A 19,915-nucleotide genomic window follows, 5' to 3' on the forward strand; every position below is an offset into this window, starting at 1 on the left:
GCATAGCATAGCATGGCAGTGAAAATCTCTGGCTCTGTCAAACTGCCTGGGCTTGCACCTTGGCTATGCTTCTGACTTAGACAAGGCATGGCCTTAGATGAGGCATTCCACCATTTTGTCAGCTATAAAAAGGGCATGATAGTAACTGTATTTGTCCATATGGTTACTAAGGATTAAATTGATTCATCTGTATCAATATCCTTAAGACAATAACTGGCCTATGCTCAATAAACATTAACTATTATCATCTGTCAGAAGTAGTACATAAAGAATCTCTTCCTTGCTTGAGAAATTAGACTAAATGATTACCAAAAGTTCCCTCCAATTTCATTATCCTATTGTTCTGAGTCAAGGAGCACCCTTCCTCAGGTGGTACTGTCTTAGTACCTAATCCTGTACTCCTGAATAGAACGCTGATGATAACAAAATTATTGCAGGAGAGCAAAATATATTACAAAGGAAGTGTCCAAAAGCTTCTCGCATCTCATACGTTTCATTACCCATAATAGGAAGCAGGTCCAGTGGTGGCACTGGACGTATAAACGAAATCCATGATTTGAAGTCCCGATGCCTGGACAAAGGGTACGGTGAAGAAGGAGCCAAAGGAATGACAGAAAACAAAAGTCTGTATTTATTGATGTATTTATTTGTTCATCCATTCAACAAATGCATTTACTGAGCACCTACTATGCACTGGGCACTGTGCTGGTTCTAAGCCCTGGAAACCAGGCACAGTTCCTGCCCTAATGGAGTCTATACTCAGTGGACAATATATTTCAACCAAAAAATGACAGTTGTGATCAGCATCTGAAGAAGTACCCAGGGCCTTATGGTAGAGATTTGCCTTGGTCAGAGAGGTCAAGGAAGACAGCCCTGAGGAAGCCATACTGAGCTGAGATTTGAAGAAAGGGTGAAACTTACAGAAGTAAGTGCATTCTGGGCAAAGAGCAATTGGTGAGAGGAAGCGTGGCAGGTAAAAAGAACTGAAAGAAGGCCACAGTGGTTGGAGCAAAGAGAGCAAAGCAGAGCATGATTTGATGCAAAGCTGGCTAGGCACAGGGCCTATGGTCATGTTAAGAAATGTTGCATCCTAAAATAATGGGAAGGCATGCAAACATTTTAAACATCTCAGGGCAGACATGAAAATCAGATGAAGAACTCACTCAGGATACACTGTGGGAGGTGGAGGTCAAAATGGTGGCAGACAGACCAATAAAGAGGCTTTTAAGGTTATCCAGGAAGAGGTGAGGGTAGCTTAGACTAGGATAGTGGGAGTGGAAGTAGGGAAAAAAGTACAGATACAAAGAGGTTTAGGAGGCAAAATTGAATGTGAAGGGTAAGGCAGAGGGAAAGGTCATGGTGACTCCAAGTTCTGGCCTGCTTAACAATGCTGGTGACACCCTTCAGTGACATAGGGAACAGCAAAAGATTTGGGAAGAATCAAGAGTTGGTTTTGGCTATGTTGTGTTTTAGATGCATGTGAAACTTCCAAATGAAAGTTTTAGGTAGGAAATTGGATACACGAATCTAAAGCTCAAAGAAGAGACCTGGGCTGGAGAAACATTTTGCCACGAATAAAGTACAGAATAAGAAGAGAAGACGGCCAAGTGCAGTGGCTCACGCCTATAATCCCAACACTTTGGGAGGCCGAGGCAGGCAGATCACTTGAGGTCAGGAGTTTGAGAACAGCCTAGCCAATATGGTGAAACCCCGTCTCTGCTAAAAATATAAAAATTAGCTAGGCGTGGTGGCATGCACCTGTAATTCCAGCTACTCAGTAAGGCTGAGGCAGGAGAATCGCTTGAACCCAGGAGGCGGAGATTGCAGTGAGCCTGCACTGCAGCCTGGGTGACAGACCCAGACTCCGTATCAGAACAAACAAACACAAAAAGACAAGACTAACTAGGACTGGGCCTTGAGTATTTTAATATGTAATGACCCAGGAAGCGTAGGATAAGACTGCAAGAGAGATAGAAAATGAGCAGTCAGAGAAGATGAAGGTAACCAGAAGAGCCTTGCATCACTGAAGACAGAAAAAGACAGTGTTTCAAGGAGGAGGGACAGTCAATAGTGTTGACCACTGCCGAGATGTGAAGGAAGGTGAGTGACCCTGGCACAAGCTGTTTGTCAAGCTGATGAGGTAGGAGCCAGCCTGGCAGTGACCTAAGGAGTGAGCAGGAAGTAAAAAGAGTCAACAAGTATAGATGTTCTCTCTAGAAGTCTCTGTAAAGGGGAGAAGAGAATATGAAACCTTGAGGGGAAGGTAGGGTTGGGATAGAGTTATTTCCACTCCCCCCACCCCACCCGCAGTGGGAGCCTTGTGTATACTTTAAATCTGGCAAACAGAATCCAGTTGAGGAGAGATTAAATATGAAAACATAATGAGAGAGTGACAGCGCAGTAGATGGGCAAGGAACTGAAAAAGAATAGATGACAAAGGGGACTAGCCTTTTGGCCAGGGACATGAGGCAGGTAGAATTGCCTGGTCACAAGGTGGTCACAAATGGTGAGAATTCTGTTGACATTATGCAAATACTGATGGAGAGTGAAGCAGCTGGGGTCAAAGGCTCCTTGGTGCTCCCGGGTTGAGGGTTCCAAGTGAAGTATTTGTGAGAAGTTGGTAAGGTATCACTAAAGAAATCCTAGCTTGGATATCTCAGAGATAAGGTCTCTGCTCAAAAGAGAAACTGCAGCATCCCCATGTGGGTTCCCATAGGCCTCTTCTGAGTTGAAATCCAGACCAGCCACTCTCTGAGGAAATGATATGAACCATGTTTCCTTATTCAAGGACACAAAATTACTTCCCCACGCCATTCTATTCTGCAGATGCAGTTTCCTCATTCTGTGAGGTGCATCTCTAGCTGGGGCTCATCTCAACCGGAATGGAAGAACTTAGAGTTGGTTTTGGTCCAAGTTTCCAGTGTCTTCCAAAAGGTAGAATGCCCACATGGCAAAAAGCCACTCTCTGAGACACAGTGTCCTGAGACACCCACAATCCCTTGTGAAGTCACAGCAAGGAAGAAAATCTACTTTGTTTGAGCATCTTCTGGGTGCCAGGCTCTGTGTAGGTTGCTTTTGCAGACATTAGCCCATTTAATCCTCAAAACACTCTATAGCAACTGGATTTAAGCCTCTACCCAGGAGGAGAGAAATCTGCTTTGCCGCTCTGCTGGGAGCTCCAGGCTGCTGAATTTACCTCTCCACTGTCCTTCAGGTATGTCCCCAGGCAAGCCGGGCCTGCCAGGTCCATGATGAAGTAGGAATTAGAGTGTACGGCACGACATTTCCCTGAGCCTTTCCACACTTCCCCAGCCAACCCAATGGCTGGCAAGGGCTTATATTTTTATCTTTGCAACTTTTCTTCTCTCCAAGTTGTGTTCCAGACAAATATTTGTGGTCATTGCCCAATAATATCAAAATATACAAATATCATCTGACAATTTGTAAAAGGGGGTGGGAAGGGTTTACGGAGCACTTAACACAAACCTAATACATTATTCTCTTTTAAGCTGACAACACTCACTCCCAATCCCCACACTCAAAACATTTCTCATCTCTCAGTTGACAGGGCCAGAGCAAGCCACTGAGCAGGGCTTCAAGGAGGAGATAGATTTTCCGAGGAAGAAAAGTTAAATTATTCCTCTCTCCATATCTCAACTGTATATTCAGTCTGTCCTGCCACTAGGAACTCTTAGGATCAACAGTTTTCTTGTCGCTAATTGCAATACCTCCTACGAGAATAAATCATTATTCAGCTCTGACATCCAAAATTTGTTTTGGCATGGTTTTTGTTTTGTTTTGTTTTGTTTTTTCAGGTTTAGAATCAGTGATATGAAAAGCATTCGTAGAATGCTAAAAAAATTGACCACAAAACTTGTAAAAGTAGTCCCTAAACAACTTGTTCTTAGGAATTAGTAGCTCCAACCCCAAAGAATCTACTCCTTCACAGCGCAAATGAACATGATGTGAATGTAACCCCAGAGGGCCCTGAGGATTGCCGAAGTGGGTCAGAGACTCAGAAGCCTGCTCTACTCCCATCAGAAGGAATTCCTACTTCTTCCCTCTCCCACCTTCATAGTCTTTCCCAGCTTCTCCTCTCTCCACTCCCACACTTCCTCCATCCATGGAAAAGTCGGACAGCCTTTCTTCCCATGAGTTTACATCAGCCCGTCCCCAATTAACCTCAGTGATTAAGCAGTCATCAAAAATTGATTGAACACCAGCCACATGTGAGACTGGCTAAAACCCCCTTTCATTACCTATCATCTGCCTAGCTCATTAAAAATGGGGAACACAGTACTTTGAAAACACAAACTATAGCAATGCTGAATAATAATGATAACTAACCACAACCCTTCAGTCTGGGTAGAAAGCAGATTTTACTGAGATGGATCAAATTACCTAAGGAGTACGTTGTGTCTACTGAATAAAGTGAGTCAGCACCCATACATGTATGCTATTTGTAAAAGTGATAGTCTTCATTCAGCTGTTAAGTCACACCTGGCATTCAAAGCCTGTTTCTCAAACACAAAGCCCTTGAAAGCTTTTCCTCTTTAATATACACCCAACATTGTTTTATGCACTGGAATAATTTTAAGTTATAGGCTCTTTTCCCAACGAGATCAAGTAGGAAAAAAAAAAATGTGAACTTACCATATGTTAAATGTATTCATTCATTTCTTCATTGAGCATGTGCTCCTGCCTGCTATGCCTAAGGCATTATGCCAGGCACTGCGATACCAGGGCAAATAAGACAGAGCCAGGCCCATGAGTTCCTCATAGTTTAGCAGGCACCCACACCAGTTATAGCAGTAAAGTGTTATAGGTACATGATAGAAATCTGCATAGTCATTACAGAAAGGGCCCAAAAAGCCACAGCTGGGTTCAACCTGTGGAAGCTCAAACTGCACAGAAGAGATGAGAAAGAGTGACTTGGCCAAAAATGCATGATATTTCAGATACATGTCCAAGCATCACTTTTCTATACAGTCTGTCATTAAGGGAGTAATGTGTCCAGATACAAAATAATTTGTTATTTCTGGCAGTAATAACAGGCATGCTTAGTAGCTATGGTATTGGCTCAATCAATATGTGTGAGATGTTTTTAATTGAGGTTGATGATTTATATTTTCTTCTACAGAACAGTTCACAATTACTGACAAACATTTCTAGTTCTCAGCTAGCTGATCTACAAATAAAACAAACCAGTGGTTCAACTCATTCTGCAACAATCTTCTCGCCCAGTGCCTACCAAATTTGCACACCCTAGAGCTGTGACTTCACTATTTAAGACATATCTGGTGAAATCTGAATATGGCCTGATCTGATTTGGATTTATGTCCTCACCCAAATCTCACATTGGATTGTAATCCCCAGTGTTGGAGGAGGGGCTTGGTGGGAGGTAACTGGATCAATGGAGGCAGACTTCCCCCTTGCAGTTCTTATGATAGTGAATGAGTGCTCACAAGATCTGGTTGTTTAAAAGTTTGTAGCACTCCCCATTTTGTTCTCTCTTCCTCCTTCTCCAGCCATGTAAGATGTGCCTCCTTCCCCTTCACCTTCTGCCATGATTGAAGGTTTCTCAAAGCCTCAACAGCCATGCTTCCTATACAGCCTGCAGAACTGTGAGTCAATTAAGCTTCTTTACCCAGTCTCAGGTAGTTCTTTATAGCAACGCAAGAATGGACTAATACAGAAAAATGGTACCAAGAGTGGGATATTGCTATAAAGATACCTGAAAATGTGGAATTGATTTTGGAACTGGGTAATGGGCAGAGGTTGGAACAGTTTGGAGGGCTCAGATGAAGACTGGAAGAAGAGGGAAAGTTTGGAACTTCCTAGAGACTTGTTGAATTGTTGTGACTGAAATGCTGATAGTGATATGAACAATAAAGTCTTGGCTGAGGTGGTCTCAGATGCAGATGAGGAACTTATTGGGAATTGGAGCAAAGGACACTTTTGTTACACATTAGCGAAGAAGTTGGTGGAATTTATATTTAAAAGGGAAGCAGAGCATAAAAGTTTGGAAAATTTGCAGCCCAGCCATGTGGTGGAAAAGAAAAACCCACTTTTTCTTGGTAGGAATTCAAGCCAGCTGCAGAAATTTGCATAAGTAAAGAGGAGCCAAATGTTAACAGCCACAACAATGGGGAAAATGCCTAGAAGGCATTTCAGAGACCTTTGTGGCAGCCCCTCCCATAACAGGCCCAGAGGTCTAGGAGGGAAGAATGGTTTTCTGGGCCTAGCCCAGAAAAGTTAGAGCAACCTTGGTTGAGCAAAGTTGCTCAAACCCTGAGCAACCTTGGGACACTGCTCCATGTGTCCCAGCCACTCCAGCTCCAGCCATGGCTAAAAGGGCCCCAGATATGTCTCCGGCCACTGCTCCAGAAGGTACAAGCCATAAGCCTAGGCGGCTTTCATGTGGTGTTAAACCTGCGGGTGCACAGAGGGTGAGAGTTGAGGCTTGGAAGCCTCTGCCTAGATTTCAGAGGATGTATGGAAACACCTGGATGTCCAGGCAGAAGTCTGTTACAGGGGCAGAACCCTCATGAAGAATCTCTACTAGAGCAGTTCAGGGGGGAAATATAGGGTTGGAGCCCCGATACAGAGTCCCCACTGGGGAACTGCCTACTGGAGCTGTGAAAAGAAGGTCATTGTCCTCCAGATCTCAGAACGGTAGATCTACCAACAGCTTGCACCATGTGCCTGGAAAACCCACAAGCACTCAATGCCAGACCATGAAAGCAGACAAAGGGGCTGTAGCCTGCAGAGCCACAGGGGTGGAGCTGCCCAAGGCCTTGGAAGCTCACCCTTGGGAGCTCACCCCCTGTATCAGTGTGGCATGGATATGAGACATGCAGTCAAAGGAGATCATTTTGGAGTTTTAAGATTTAATAACTGCCCTGCTGGGTTTTGGACTTGCATAGGGCCTGTAGCCCCTTTGTTTTGGCTGAGTTCTTTTGGAATGGGTGTGTTTACCCAATGCCTATACCCCCATTGTATCTTGGAAGTAACTAACTTGTTTTTTTATTTTACAAGCTCATGGGCAAAAAGGACTTGCCTTGTCTCAGATGAGACTTTGGGCTGTGGACTTTTGACTTAATGCTGAAATGAGTTAAGATTTGGGGGGACTGTTGAGAAGGGATGATTGTGTTTTGAAATGTGAGAAAGACATGAGATTTGGGAGTGACAGGGATGGAATGATATGGCTTGGATTTGAGTCCTCACCCAAATCTCATGTTGAATTGTAATCCCGACATTGGAGGAGGAGCCTTGTGGAAGGGTGATTAGATCATGGAGACAGACTTCTCCCTTGCCATTCTCATAATAGTGAGTGAGTTCTCACAAGATCTGGTTGTTTAAAAGTGTGTAGCACCTCCCCCTTTGCTCTTTCTTCCCCGCTTCTCCAGTCATGTAAGACGTGCCTGCTTCCCCTTTCCCTTCTGACATGATTGTAAGTTTCCTGAGGCCTTGCCAGCCACGCTTCCTATACAGCCTGCAGAACTGTGAGTCAATTAAACCTCTTTTCTTTATGCCTAGTCTCAGGTAGTTCTTTATAGCAATGTGAGAACAGATTAATGCAGGATTTTTGTTTAGTTAGTAATATTATACTAATGTTAAGTTTCTTAGTTGGGAAATTATACTATAGTTATACAGATATTAAAACTGGGGAACTTGAGGAAAGCGAGATATGGGAATACTCTGTACTAGTTTTGCAACTTTTCTATCAATTTAGAATTAGTTTCAAGTTAAAAGTAAATAAATGGATGTACATAGATATAAATATAGATAGGTATATGAATATATTTCCATTTTTATGAGATCAGTGCTACTCAAAGTGTGTTCCACAAACCCTTTATTACCAATCATAGACAAGCTAAAGCTAAATATAGAAAATGGAAGCAAGCATTTAGAAACTTTTATAACAATTTGACATTTCTAAAATATTTAAGCATATGATTCTTTTCCTAGAAGTTCATTTTTATCACATTTTTTAAAAGCATCAGTCTGTATTAGGATTCTCCAGAGAAACAGAGCCAACAGGATATGTGTGTGTGTATATGTATAGATAGGGATTTATTTTAAGGAATTGGCTCATGTAATTGTGGAACCAAAATCCAAAGAAATAGGATGGGGTAGACCAGCAGGCTGGAGATTTAGGGAAGAGATGCAGAGTCCAAAGGCAGACTACTGACAGAATTCCTTCTTGCTCAGAGGAGGTCAGTCTCTGTTCTCTTAAGCCCTTCAACTGATTAGATGAGGCCCATCCACAATATGAATCATAATCAGCTTTACTCAAAGTCTACTGATTTAAACATGAATCTCATCCAAAAACCACCTTCACAGAAATATTCGGAATAATATTTGACCAAATATCTGGGCACTGTAGTCCAGATAAGTTGATGCATCAAATTAACCATCATCTAGTCCATGACAGATTAAAAAATTAAAAAGAAAAAGAAAAGTTCTACATTGGAGATATTTTGAGAAGCTTTGTGTCATATAACTTTCAGTAGTCTACCAAATGGTTGTATTAATTTAAAAATTCACACTAAGATTGCTTATTTCACATGGGAACAGGGAAAAATTCTGGGAGCAGTGTCCTGGCTGGTGTGGGAAGAGGAGGATCTAACCACTTTTTAATTCTGACCAACGAGCCTGAACCATTAAAATCTACCTTTGTATTGCTCTAATTCAGAGTTCCCAAACTGTCTCATGTCACAGCATTTTAGTATCCCTGTAATTTTTTCACAGAGTCCCTAGGCAAAAGGAAATACTTACTCAACATTTCATTTATCCAGTAGTTAGGTCCCAACAACTTAGTTGTTTGAAAAAAATAATACACATAAATCGAAAGAAAAAAATTTATTTCATTCTTAAATACTCAGTTACTTTTAAAAGGATGTGTATGCCTGAGGTCAAGAGATTGAGACCATCCTGGCCAACATAGTGAAACCCTGTCTCTACTAAAAATACAAAAATTAGCTGGGTGTGGTGGCACGCACCTGTAGTGCTAGCTACTCGGGAGGCTGAGGCAGGAGAATTGCTTGACCCCAGGAGGCAGAGGTTGCAGGGAGCTGAGATCGCACCACTGAACTCCAACCTGGCAACAGAGTGAGACTCCGTCCAAAAAAAAGAAAAAGGGTTGCATATGCCAATTGGGCACCAAATATCTTCTCAAATCTTGGAACCCATGTGGACACACGTGCCTTCACCTCCTATTCCACACTGATTTTCTCTGGGGACTTGCATTTTACAACTGCTGAAAACTCAGCTTCCCAAAGACAGGACATTTTTGAAAGAAATGTAGCACAATCTAATGTTGGAACAATGAACTACCTTGAGCTAATAGTTCAGTTGATATCCAAGAGATGTCAAGTGCCACTGTACTTCCTTGATATTTAAAATGTGCCACAGCCCCCCTCTAAGTTTGCTGCAAAGTCTTGGGTGCTTAGGACACAGTTTGGGAGTCATGACTCTATTCTTTTCCCATTTTTAATTCCATTTTCTCATGTGCAAAATATAAGCATGTTCTTTAAGTGTCTAGTAACAACCTTTGTTAAACCTAAGGTTATGCAGAATATAACACTTACTGTTATGTCACAACTCTGAGCTTTCACTGCTAGCAATCACAAGGTTGTGTATTCTCTTTTCATTCTTTATCTGTGGTGAACATAGTAGACGAGACGACCTCCAGTGGCCAGACATCTCAAACATATGCCTAAGAGAGCATAACAAAATATTTTGCTTTGTATTATATTTAAATCAGAATACAGTTCTTAACTATGCTACTTTTTGACAGATAATTAGATCAAGAGTAAAAGCAGCACGAAAATACGTATAATTTGGTATACTTCTCACTAATGGTTAAACATTTTCAATCATGTCTTAATCTAATTCTGATTTATCTGACCAATTATATTTATTTCACTCACCCTAAATTCTTATAATTGTGGCCAAAAGTCCCTTAGATCATAAAAGTGACTCTGACAACAGTTATTTGGGGCTTACACACAGCTTGAAATCAAAAGCCTTTGTTTTCTTCCTCTGGGTCAATATCTCCTCATCATAACTGTTGTCATCATCATCAGAATATGAACTATTTATCTTGTTTGACTGGTGTCAACAGTTGGAGAAATTACTTCTCTCTGTCTCGTGTTTCTAGCTTTCTCCTGGTTGATTTTCCATAGGCAGAGGAAAGGAGAAAGCAAGAGAAAAATCTCTCACATCCCTGCAAGATTGTTCCTTCCTAACAACAACAAAAGACTTCCTCCCACCACCTTTCTGAAGCTTCTTTTATCTACTATTTACTAGCAGCTACATACATTGATACAACCTGTCTCTGATATTAAGCTCCTGTCTTGTAATGGAGACCATATTCCCTTTCCAGGGATACATCCAAGCTTATCAAAACACTTTTTGAAAACCTCTTTCATAATAAACAGAACACAATTTTAGACGGTGGCACAGCGTGACTTTGCACTGTAGGACAGAGGTCTGATGCCCAAATGCCGTACAGTGGTACCCTACCCATGACCTCATTTTCACCAGCCTGATGCTGAACTGCCCCCTTCTTTCTTGCCGGGGCTTTTCTATAAACCAGTTGTCAACAAATATATTGGATTCTTTACACTTTGATCTACCTAATATTTTGAAAGAGGCACATTATTCACTCAACTCCAAGTTCCTTTCCAATTACCCGGCGGGGTTTGGTGGGGAGCAGTTAGCTGGATACCTGTTTGAAGCAGGTGTCCCAGAAGCCACCTTGCTGTGCATAGACGTCAGCTGGCATACAGCCTTCAGTAGTAAGGCTGATGGAAGATGCATAGTAAAAATTAAAAGCCTAGGAAAAGTACAGGCCCCCAAGCCAGAGCAGAGCAGTTGAGTGTTAGTTCCTTCTGAGAGCAGGGCGGGAACAATTTCTTGCCCTGCTCCTGGGGATAAAAGTAAAGTCTAAACTTTTTTGCAAAAGTGACTAATTCCCCATCAGAGAGCCTCCCGCGATTGCAGAGCTAATTTTGTGAGTCGTAAATGAAGGGTCTTTCAAAGTGAGAGCTGACAGAGGAAGAAACAGAGAAAAAGTAAAAGCAAATCCCTAAACATTACCCACATTGCAAAACAGAAGGGAATTTTCAGAAGCAATGAGAGAGAACGGCCCACCTCCAGATCTCCCTCAGACATGTTTTCTTCCTTCCTGACTCATCGAGTTTCTTTAGGAAAGCCTAGTGAGAAGGGATTATGAAGCAGGCAAGGGAGCCAGCCTTTTCTGGCAACACAGGGCATTTTGATTTCAGAATCTGCAAATCTTCAAGAACAGACCCGGTGTGCTAGTGTTCTAGGCTGGAGTCCAGCAGCAGTTCAGCTGCAGATGAAGCAAATCAGCTGGTTGGTGCTGTCAGCCAGAGACCCAAGGACTTTCCTGGTGCTACACCTCTCTGGAAGTTTGAAGACATTGGGACAGGTTTGCCTTCTGAAATGTGCAAATGTCACCAGCCGGGAATGGCACATGCCAAGAGGCATCTGAAAACAGATCTCCATCTGGCAATGGGCTAGGCTTCCTGGGACACAGATTAGAATAGTTTGAAACAAAGGGGCGGAAGCACCGGTTAAGCTTTTCACATATTGTTATGGTCTCTGGGTCACTTCCTGCCTTTGGAATTTATTTCCTTTCCAGGTTCAGCAAAATTCAATGAATGACAAGAAAGAGGTTGGGGTTTGTCTTTGCCTCCGGCCCCGTCGAGGGGCAGCTCTGCCTCGGTGAACTTGTACCTCTGCAGTGGTTACATCCTCCCGCGCTGTTTGTTCACACTGAGCTCAGCATGGGGGAAGCTTCAGGATGCAACAATAAATTAGGGAAGGGAGCCATCTCCAGTTGAGTCAGATAAATCCTCTTGTTCCTAGAAAACAGAAAAGGAAAGACTAGATTGGGAAGGGCAACAATGATGTTTTATCAAGGAGAGCTCTTTCTCACCAGCTCCCCATTCAGAGATGTGGCCGGCCTTGCAGGTAGGAGGCCGAACATGGCTCCATGCAGTCGCACCTCCCACCTCCTGGAGTCAGCCCGTAGACCAGATAGGTACACAGGACAGTGACGTTTGCTATATAACAGTGATCAGCTTTGTTTTCTTTTACCAGTATTTAATTTGCACTTTGCTCCAACAGGGACTTCAGGTAGCAATAACTGCCTTTCTGACAGCATTTTCATGCTCATTTTGGGGACTCTGAAGCTAACATGAATGCATATTGCAAAATCCTTCTGCAGCCCCCAGCAATCCCTGTACATCCGCTGCAGTTCTGCAGTGCAGAGACCCCCAGAGGCCAAGGCAGACCCTTTTGCCCCAACAGCTGCAGGACCCTATCAAAACTTAATGTGGTCCCTGCTGCCCCTGTCATTGCTTTGAGAAAGAGTGTGTCTCTCTGAATAGTGATCCACCATCATGAACAAGTTCCTTCTGAAAAGCCAGCTCATACAGCCCTTGTCAGGAAGAATCTCGTAGAGCCTGTCCACATGTCCAGAGTCCATCTCTCTCTAGACTGAGGGGTCAGAGTTCACAGCTTTAGAGAAAGGGGTCATTGTTGCCCCCACCTTTAGTCTAAACACAGCTAAACGAACAGCAAACACTATTGTAAATACAAAGGAAGTCGCAACTAGTGATCAGCCTTTGTCCTGGTGCCACTCGATCCCCCAGAAACAGGAACTAAAGCTTCCCCTCCATCAGTTTATAACAGTCTCTTTGCTCAAGGCTGCAGATGCCACCACTGTTGAGAGCTAGCAGTTACAGGGCTGCTGCCTTGGGTTAACACTGTGGCTCAGATGTCAATCAAATTGACCTTTTCAAATTGCACCAGCACATCTGGCATTCACAGAAATGGTCTCCTGTGACCTCCACAGCAATTGTTCCCAACCACTTCAGGAAGTTCCAGGGGAAGGAAGGAAGTAGGTAGGGCAGAGATGGCTGTATAAATACCAGGGTCAGGAACACCTGTAGAGTATGAAAGCAACAAGAAGTCTGCCCAAGAGTCCTAACTTTCCTCCACGAAAAAGCACTCTGTCAGATTCAGGCATTATGTTTCTGTATAAAAGTATAACCCAGGTCTGGGAAATTTGTAAATCATTACTTTGAAACTTTACAGAATCTGATCGCACAGGGCTGGCAGGGAGCCAGGAATCTGCATTTTTATCAAGCCCACCTGCTGCTACTAGTACAGGTGGTCTGTGGCTCAGACTTTGAAACACTGTGCTGTAAGGAATTGTGAGTCACTGTCAGGTTACTACAGAGGAACTGGTAACACAGATGAAAATTGCACCTGGATTCCAGGCCAGGCTTTGGCAGTCTGTATGACCGACCCTGGGTAAGACAATTTAGTTCTCTGAGACTAAAGGCCTCAGGGCTAGATGGAAGACCTTCAAAAATTTAGAAATAGGTTCTAAATTATGGCCCAAAGGCCTGCAAATTTGGAGCGCTGGTCCAAACAGAAGGACCAGGGTCCTCCAGGCATGCCCTGAACACTCACTGAAGTTCTTCATTGCTGAAAACTCCAGCAGCCAAGGTGGAACCTCTTGCCCAAGACTGTAGTCCTAGAACTCTGTGGTCATGGGATGCAAGAACTGCATCTCTGCTCTCAGCCATTTCCAAGTAGGAGAAAGGGAAAGAAAGAAAATTCTATTTATGTAGTACATCATATGGATTATTTTTTAAATTCTCACTTAACCCTTGTATCATTAGTCTCCTTCTGAAGATGAGAGAATTGAAGATCAAAGATGTGAAATAACTTACCCCAGTTCCCCCAGGTCTCATGGCTACAGAATGCTTGAACTGAAATTTCAATTCATGACTTCCAAGATCCAGGTTCTATGTTCTTTCCACAAAACGATTCAGAACTGCAAGTTTTGCTGTGGCGGTTCTGAAGGCCTGGATGTTTGGAAACCCTCAGATACCCTCACGTCTCCCTGACATCCATCCCATACCTGTTCACCACTCTACTTCAGAATCTCACACACCCTCAGTTTTTCCTCTATCCCTGACCTCCAGCTGATCCCTCAGCTGCACTCATTTCTTATCCCTACAACTTCTTGACTCCCAGTGATTAAAATACATCAGCTGCCACTTCTCCTGGGCTGAGGAGGATGTTTCTGGCCCACAACTACTCCAGCCACTGACTTCAAGATCAAGTCAACTGGGTCCTGGAGAACTCAGTGTATCCCTAAGGATTTCCATGAATTGAGAATCTTTAAATGAATGCTTAAGAGGTGTTTGTGCACTTACTGATTCTAACCCCCACACACACAAGCACATACACACAAACACGCACACACACCTACACATACACACAAACACGCACACACACCTACACATACACACAAACACGCACACACACCTACACATACACACAAACACGCACACACACAAGCACATACACACAAACACGCACACACACAAGCACATACACACAAACACGCACACACACCTACACATACACACAAACACGCACACACACCTACACATACACACAAACACGCACACACACCTACACATACACACAAACACGCACACACACCTGCACATACACACAAACACGCACACACACCTACACATACACACAAAGAGATCTCTTCTCAACTCAGGGCAGAGACATAGGAAACCCCGGGAGAGAAACCAGTGCCCTTCTATTAGGAGATGACACATCACACCTCAACTTCCTAATAATAGTGATTATTCTGGGATGCTGGGCACCCCCTAGTGGGAGTAATGGAGAGAGAAGACAGACTGTTTTGATGCTGTTCTCAATAACCCATTCCACCCACAACTTCCTGCCCCTTCACTGCCTTCTCCTTCCAGCCCATCTCACTGCTCTTGGAATGACTCATTCTTCCCACGATGATTGGGCCTTTTGCCCCACAAAACCTTCCCTGTCTTTACAGACATAATGGACTAAAATTAAGCAGAAGGCAACGCTGGCAGAACAGCAGGAAAAGCTTCCTATGGGGAGAGCTCTTGAAATGCTAAAATGGCCTTATAAGGCAAACTAAGTAAGACCTAACTGCGCTGGGCAGAACAATAGAGAATATCTCGGAAAGATATTCTTGGAAATGAAGGGGATGAGGGAAAAGCCATTTCCCTGATTTCATACATTAATGCCCCCATCCAACATTCTCAGACTGATTTCATGACAATATAAATGCCCTGTGTACATCTAACCCCTTTTAAGGCCAAGAGAACACCCAACATTTATACATTTGAAATAAACAGATGAAGCCTGTCCCAGCAGAGTGGCACCTCATCCATGAACTGGGCACTACGTAGCACTGTGGGACATTCTGAACATTTGTGTACTAATACCCACTCTTTTCAAGGCCACTGCCATAGCTCCCCACGACAGGATGAGTCCTACTATGTTGTAAACAATAAAGTGTTTTCTGAGTGTTTACGTTATACTAGGCTTGAGATTCGTAAGCATTTTTAAGACATGCCCACGTCTAGTTCAATCCCTTCTCCAAACAAGAGCCTTAATAAAAGAAAGGGAGAGTAACAGATTTAAGTGCATGCGCTAAGAATCCTTCTGGGCATGTTCACAGTTCTTATTTTAGTTAAGTATTTGATAACTTGTTCACTCGGTAAGGGGCCAGCCAGTCAGTCTCATCTTGGGGACCAGTGCCTGTCTCTAGTAGATGTGACAATGATAGAGCACCCGCCTTCATACAGAGCTTTGGTTGTTATGATCTTATTCATTCCTAGATTTGAGTCATCAGCTCATTAGTGCCCATTCAACTTAGCCCTCCTCTGATGAATCCCCTAAAACCTTGCTCATAATTCTACCGATTCCAGCACAGGATTTTCTCTGCTATGCCTCCTGCTTCATCTGGAGCCTAGTGACTTGGACAGTCTAATCTCACAACTGCTTACAATGTTAATCCCTTTCATCTCTTCTTTTAGAACCATTTGGTGATGTTCATCTTTCTGACAACCAAGAACCTTGGAAGAATCTCTCGCCTCAGGCGCTCCTATTTTTGTGCCTAGCTCGGCCGCCTTCCAAATCACCAGAGGCATCATAGAATGCAACTCTCTGTGGAGGATTGGAGGACAAATTGGACACAAATTCATTGGACGGCTGAAGGAAAAAAGAAAGGTCAAGGATGCTCCGGCTTGGCCAGCCTCGCAGGCCTGACAGCAGAAGCTGAAATTCTTTCTTTTATAACTTAGGCTTGAATTAAAGGCATTTTTTTTTTTTTAGTCCAGAGACCTTTGGCCTTCACTGCAAACAGAACACTCAGTGGGTGGAGCAAGGCTGTCTGGTGGCAGGAAGGGCATGCTGACCTCTGGCCCTAATGCCTTCCCTAACCTGGAAAGACACAACAGCTGTGGTGAGTTAGCTGAGCCACCTGGAGCGCTCTGTCAGTATGCAGAGTGTTCTACATCATGTACAGGGTCCTGCTTTTGGAAAGAAGAGTGGCGATGTGTTTATGGGCTCAGAGAAGAAAACATATGGAGAGAAAACGAGATTTAAGAAGAATAAACCTAACTAGTGGCTGCTTTGGGTGTCTAGAAGACAAGAAAAAACTCAGAAAAGAGGCCGGAGTTCTGAGAGGCAGAGATAAGGGAACTTCTACTACCTCTGTCTCTATTTCAGAAGAGATAAAAACCAAATCATAAATCTAAAGATGAAGGTACATTCATCTGGGGAGAGGACTAAGCAAGCTGTTATATTTCTAACAACTATTAGGATTGCAAAAAGGAACACTTTTAACTTGCTAGTGGAAGCATTTCTTTCCTGCAAGTCACCTTGGATCAGATTAGACACCAAAGAGAAAATAACAAAAAATTATTCTTTTGTGCAGGCTAAGAAGCATTAATTTAGGTTGTCTGTACCAAGCTGGATTCCTGGTCCTGGATGCTTTCAAGAAAAAGTAAAAAGTGAAGCAACCAGAGCAGTTATGGGAAATTCAAGTGTGTGCTTTGTTGGTAAGGATGAGAACAGGGGAGTTGCGCTGGCCCAGAGCTGCAAACGAAATCAACGGTCTGCAGTTTGGGAGGTGACCAGAGGACCCAGACCACTGGATCAGGCGCTCAGAGAGCCAGCATGAGCCTTCAAGGCAGTGCTTGTGGGCAGGAGGACAGATCTAAGCTTCCTGCCACTGCCTATGGCAAGTTGGATATGTATCTGCCAGTATCCCCAAGCGAAGGAGTTGAGTTCTGTGCCAGCTGAAGCTCTCTCAGGAAGGACAGATAGGTAGCTCTCAGATGATGTCCAAGGAAACCAGATGAGGGCTTGAATTGTGGCCCGCGAAGAAGGGTGTGTAACACCTGAGGAGGCCAGATGGGGGTCAGGAGCATTCAGGGAGGGAAGAAGGGATGTGATGTGCCCATGAATGGTGGGTGTGAGCATGCCAGGGCCTAGACAATGTTTATGGAAGAGGTTTCTATCAAAACAGAATACAACGCACTCTTGCTGCCCTAAAACCTTTTCTCCAGCGGAGTTTCTGAGTCTTTTAAAGCCACAATATAGGCCTGGCGCGGTGGCTCATGCCTGTAATCCCAGCACTTTGGGAGGCCGAGGCGGGTGGATCACCTGAGGTCGGGAGTTGGAGACCAGCTGACCAACATGGAGAAACCGTGTCTCCACTAAAAATACGAAATTAGCCCGGCATAGTGGTGCAGGCCTGTAATCCCAGCTACTCAGGAGGCTGAAGCAGGAGAATCACTTGAACCCGGGAGGTGGAGTATGCGGTGAGCTGAGTTCATGCCATTGCACTCCAGCCTGGGCAACAAAGAGCGACACTCCATCTAAAAAAAAAAGCCACAATATAAGGACATTCTCAGGAACATTGAAGCTAAGAGGCTATAGATTGAATAAGATGGCCAAATATGCCACACGGAGCCAAAGAAGCAAGGCAAGCCTCTGCCGAGTCCCATTTGACATGAAGAGGCAGATGCCGATGTTTCCGAATCATAGTAACCAAAGTTAAAGGAATGACTCCAGGTCATCACTTCCTTGATTTCCCTTCCCTCACTTCTGGGACGGTCTTAAACCCCTCTACAGTGTCTTTCCACCATTTATGTCCCCCCTTGCCTTTCTTCCACTTATTCCCAGTGGTAAGCGGGAGCCAGTTTATACCGCCTCCCAACTCCGTGTTCAGTAACTTACAATCAGCCACGATAGGAGTGTTTATGCCTTAGAAATTGGAAAATGCTGCAAATCAGAGCTTTCTGTTCTTTTCTGGAGAGCCAGTTGTTAAACAGCTCCCAGTACATCCTGCCTGTGACTGAGAGTTTTTGCGTGGGAGAAAGAGGCTGTGTACTGAGGCGGACAACGTTAGAAGTCTGGGGAGGGGAACAGAGAAGCCCAGAGTGCTGGGAGGGAAGTGGTGAATTGCCAAGATTGGTTCTGCCTCCCTCACAGACACACACACGCCAGACCCAATCCCAGCCTTGGGTTCAGTATTTAACAGTCATTCAGTAAGAACATGTTCCATATCTACAGGGATGTGGAGGCAGCTTTCTATTGATTTGGAGGGCTGGATACCTTCCTACTCGAACATTTTTTGAGGTTTATGGTACAGAATATAATAACCTAGGTACACATAGTATACATTCTGTGTATTAGGATATTATACCATGCACCATATGTTGCATATTATCCATTTTCCTCTGTGGAGTTAAAGGTTTCATGTACAGTCAATCTTGCTTTTCCTCTTTCAACCCCCCATGTAACAGTGTGTGTTCCTCTTCCCCCAAATGCACTTCCCGTTGACCTTTGGACTCAACATCTTGTCTATTTTTAAAATGTTCCCGGGCCAGATAATTATTACACCCTTTAAAGTAGAGTTCTTTGACTTTAAGGTACATAAAATCAACTGAGGAATTTTTTTCCAGTGCAGGTTTGCATTCAGTTTTGACCCCATAACTCTCTCTCCCTTCCACTTCTTCAACTTTAAGAAGTCCCAACTATACCTCTGGAAGAAACAGCCTCTCACAAGAGATTGGACCAGGAACAGAAGTCTGAACCAAGCAACCAAATCTATACTCAGGTGGGGTTAGATTCCCTTTCAAGAATTTGAAGTAGAATGCTGTCCTAGCCAGAGTTCCTCACCCACAAAAGCAGAGCCTGAGATAGAGATTTGCAGGCAGTAATTTATTTAAGGATCCCAGAGAACAGAAGCGCAGGATATGGGAAATGAAAAAAGAAAGGAAGAAAAACCAGTACGAGGGTATGTTATTAAACTGGGCATGGCAAAGGGTGAGCAGTGCTCTCATTCTGCAGGACCTTCTAATGAGCCTTCTGATAGACAACTCTGTCTGTCTCAAGCATTTATCCAGCCTTTCCTTTATGAACAGTACTGATTAAATGCTTGATAACCCTTTGTTTTCCAGTTTTCAGACAGTGACTTGGTTCCCTAGCATCCTCCAAAAGTCACCAATAAATATTATTTTAGTATGATTATGAACTCATGGGTTTAAATATATTTGATGTATTTAAATCCGTTGCAGTTGTTATTCTAATTAGTGCTCAAATTATCCCATCTTTGGCCAATGGAAGCTTATTTACGCTAGCTCCTGAGTCTTTTTGGTACATCCTCAGTCATCTTTGATAGCACCCTTCCTTTCTGTTGTAATAAGATATTCTAGAGCAGCTCTATTCAATAGAACTTTCTATGATGATGGGCATGTGCTTCATCTGTGCTATATGATACTGTAGCCAGTAGCCATATGTGGTTATTAAATATTTGAAATGTGGCTAATGGAACTGAAGCAATGAATTTTAAATTTAATTTTGATAAACTGTATTTGAAATAGCCACGTGACTAGTTGCCACCATATTAAACAGCACAGTTCTACAGTAACTTTTTGTGTGACAAACGAAAAAATTTAGGTACAGAGAAGCAGGATTTGTCTGTGATAGAATTCAATCTTTATCA

At 43.4% G+C, this 19,915-nt stretch overlaps 1 long non-coding RNA gene across 3 annotated transcripts in view; it reads right to left on the reverse strand.

Moving 5' to 3' along the window:
- LOC126933578 (uncharacterized) overlaps positions 1–19,915 on the reverse strand; it is a 215,138-nt gene that overhangs the window by 126,102 nt on the left and 69,121 nt on the right. For all 3 annotated transcript variants that reach the window (XR_007718671.1, XR_007718672.1, XR_007718673.1), the window contains exons 6-7: positions 11,770–11,897; positions 9,594–9,721 (exon numbers count right to left, since the gene is read on the reverse strand). This is a non-coding gene — a long non-coding RNA (uncharacterized LOC126933578). The remainder of the gene's footprint in view (positions 1–9,593; positions 9,722–11,769; positions 11,898–19,915) is intronic.

The sequence above is a fragment of the Macaca thibetana genome, chromosome 13 (assembly GCF_024542745.1).
Source record: "Macaca thibetana thibetana isolate TM-01 chromosome 13, ASM2454274v1, whole genome shotgun sequence".
NCBI classification, from domain to species: domain Eukaryota; kingdom Metazoa; phylum Chordata; class Mammalia; order Primates; family Cercopithecidae; genus Macaca; species Macaca thibetana.